This window comes from Girardinichthys multiradiatus, chromosome 18 (assembly GCF_021462225.1).
Source record: "Girardinichthys multiradiatus isolate DD_20200921_A chromosome 18, DD_fGirMul_XY1, whole genome shotgun sequence".
Lineage (NCBI taxonomy): Eukaryota > Metazoa > Chordata > Actinopteri > Cyprinodontiformes > Goodeidae > Girardinichthys > Girardinichthys multiradiatus.
The window spans coordinates 47,871,179-47,874,581 of NC_061810.1; the positions used below are offsets into that span (position 1 = coordinate 47,871,179).

The 3,403-nt window shown below is 42.3% G+C and overlaps 1 non-coding gene across 1 annotated transcript; it reads left to right on the forward strand.

Moving 5' to 3' along the window:
* The first annotated feature begins 236 nt into the window (after positions 1-236).
* On the forward strand, positions 237-427 carry LOC124884788. The gene has a single exon (XR_007042510.1). It is a non-coding gene; the product is annotated as a U2 spliceosomal RNA (small nuclear RNA).
* Positions 428-3,403: the final 2,976 nt, after the last annotated feature.

The window sequence follows — 3,403 nt, forward strand, 5'->3', positions numbered from 1 at the left end:
GCTTCTCGGCTTCCTATTGGTCTAAAAACGTATCACGTGTCCAGGAAGAAACACGAATTCTCTCTAATGGTAAATACTTTCACTGCAGTAGAACAACATACGCGTCACATGGTCAACAAAGGTTAAATTAAACCTTTTCCCCCGTTTTTGTGTGTGTCGCAAAATGTTTAATGTAGAACCGTGAGTCAGACTGAGGTCTGTCAGAATGACCTGGTCTCCTCCGAGGTATTTGTGGTATCGCTTCTCGGCCTTTTGGCTAAGATCAAGTGTAGTATCTGTTCTTATCAGTTTAATATCTGATACGTCCCCTACCCGGGGACCATATATTAAATTGATTTTTGGATCAGGGAGATGGAATAGGGGCTTGCTCCGTCCACTCCACGCATCGACCTGGTATTGCATTACCTCCAGGAACGGTGTACCTCTCATATATGTTCAATGATAAATTATATATTCATAATAAAACAATAATCTTCGCTTCTCGGTCTTTTGACTAAGACAGCGATCGACACCTCTGGGTGGTGAGAGTCTTACCTGTTGTGGTTTAGTCGCTTTCATCTGACAGAAGTGTTTTTCTCTTTTGTGCAGAAAAAATCAACTTGAAGTAGTTGAAACTTTCTTCACGTTTTTTTTAATTTGCTTACTGTTTATAGTATATTTATTGTGTCTTGTGATATTTTTAGACCATTTTAATTATTGCGTCTTAGGTATCTTTTTTTGTTTACCATTTTTATTGGTTTATAGTACTTTTAACCCTTTTAAGGCTTTTAGTGTTTTTTAGTTTGTGGTGCCTCCACCATGTCGGCCAATCATGCCGGCATGCGGAGGCACCACAGCGTCCGTTTTTTATTCAAAGAAAATGATGGTAAGCCAATGGTAATGTCCAGACTAGACTTTTCCAGGAAGCTGATCCAGCAGACATTGAAGTTTACTGCAAATGACCTGAACTGTATCCTGACCCTGCCTTTCAACAAAGGATTTGATGTAAGTTTCTGCACAAGTGCGCTTTTACGAGAGTTTTGGACACGTTTTGAAAATGAAAAACCCCAATTTTCAGCATTCAACGTTGAGAAGCTGACTGATAATACCTTGAAAACAGTTATTGTCAGGATGTTCAATGAGACAGTTAATGCTGAAGACATTTGTATGTGGCTGGGGAGATATTGCACTGTGAAAGGCCAGGCTATGAAGGTGAGGGATGTGGATGGCATCTGGAACTGTGCTTGGAGGGTCCCAATTAAACAATGGGAAGACCCCCAAGGTTTCCAGGGCCTGAAACATCTCCCCTCAATGGTAGTCCTGGGGGAAAACAGAGGCTATATTCATTACCAGGGACAGCCTAAGCTCTGCCGGAGATGTGGAGAGCACGGCCACCTGGTTGAAGCTTGTGACAAATTGTTTTGTGGGAAATGTAGAGAAGTTGGACACACTTTCGATGAATGTACAAATGGTAGAAAATGCAACCTGTGTGGAGAGGAGGACCACCTTTTTCGAGACTGCCCAAAGTCCTTTGCAAACAAGCTTAAAAATAGAAAAGTAAATGAACAAACTGAAAAGGTAAGCCAAACTACAACAGTTGAAGAGTTAATTGAAGCAGCTGGGCCAGAAAATTTAAATTTCCCGCCAAAACCTGTGATTGGAGGAGAGGAACAGGTGGAGCCGGGAACAGGGGAGGGGCCTGTAATGTCCCCACACACTGAAACATCCAATGAAGATGAGGACATGCAGGCAGAAGGCGGAGCTATGTCTCAGGATGAGGAAATGGAATCAGATGAGAGTAGTGAGGATGCCCCCCTCCCCGATGCCCAGCTGGCAAAGAGGCCAGCATCAGAGTTGTCTCCTGAGAACATCGTTGCCTTGGAAAAGAGGGGTAGGCTTGGGAACCCCTCAGATAACTCATCTGAGGAGGAGCCCAGAGTCTTCCCCTCTGACTCACCAAATGAGGTCTCTTTTTTGAACATAGCTCTTCAATCAACCCCAAAGGGCACTATGTTAAATAAAACCTTGCAACAGAGGCCAACACCTAGAGTCCGGAAGGGGAACGGAGCTCAATCCCTTCCTTGCCCACCCTGTGAAGTGAAGGAGGAGCTCCTTTCACAAGAAATTACTTAAACTAGACACCCCACCCCTTTTGCATTTTAAGTGTATTTATTTATATTTAACCGTTTTAAACTTCTAAAATGTCAAACCTAGTCACTTTAACCATACTCATGGCCCTCACCTTCTCAACAATCAATGTTAGAAGTGTGAAGTCAAGAGTTAGAGCCCAAAGTGTTTTATCCTTTTTAAGTTCTGTAAAGTCAGATGTGCTTTTAATTCAAGAATGTGCAATACCTTTTTTAACTAACTATACCCAGTGGCAGAACATGTGGCCACAGACGTCGATCTGGAGTGGATCAAACGACAATAAAAATGATGGAGTGGCCATTTTAATAAAAAATCCTCAGGTTCTGGTGAAGGGAAGCACTGTGGTGAGAGAAGGACGAGCACTTTTAGCAAATTTGACTTTTATGGGACAGGATTTTAACCTCTTAAATATTTATGGTTTTAATGACAAACATGACAGGTATGACCTTTTAGAGGAGCTGCGGCCCCACATGCTTGGAAAGAAACCACTTATCGTCGGGGGAGATTTTAATTGCATTTTAAGCAGAAAAGATAGGAAAAGAGCAAAACAAGATTTTAAGGTGGATAAGACATCGCTTTTACTGCAGGGAATAGTTAGGGATTTTAAACTTGTCGATTGTTTTAAAGCAATGCATCCTAGAGAGGAGGGCTTCACCTGGGTCAGTGATGATGGTTCCAAAGCCTCTCGCATAGACTATGTTTTTACTCGGGACTGTTCACCAACGGATGCTAGATTGACACCGGTGTTCTTTTCCGATCACTTAATGCTGTCCTGCACTCTTTCACTTTCTTTGGGTGTGACGACAGGGAGAGGTCTGTGGAAGCTCAACTGCTCCCTTTTGGACGACCAGGCTTTGGCCGACCAATATAGGGAGCAGTATCGGGAGTGGCAGACCCTCCAGGACTTATACGAAACACGTGCACTGTGGTGGGAGATGGTGAAGGGAAGGACCCAGACTTTCTTTCGACTGGCCGGGAAAAGGAAAAAAGAAAAAGAAAACAGACGCATGATGGGGCTGCAGAAACGTCTGCAACGGTACTACATTTTAAATCAACAGGGAATTAATTTTAATAACGAAATTAAAGAAATTAAAAGAGAAATGTCAGCCTTGACTGACATAAAAAGCATAGGAGTTATCTTAAGAAGTAGAGAGAGGGAAATAGAGGAAGGTGAAAAATGTACGAGATACTTTTTTAAGAAGATTTTAAGTAAACCATGCTTTATCTCAGAGCTAAGACAGGAACATGGATGTCTAGCTAAAAGTACAAAAGAAAT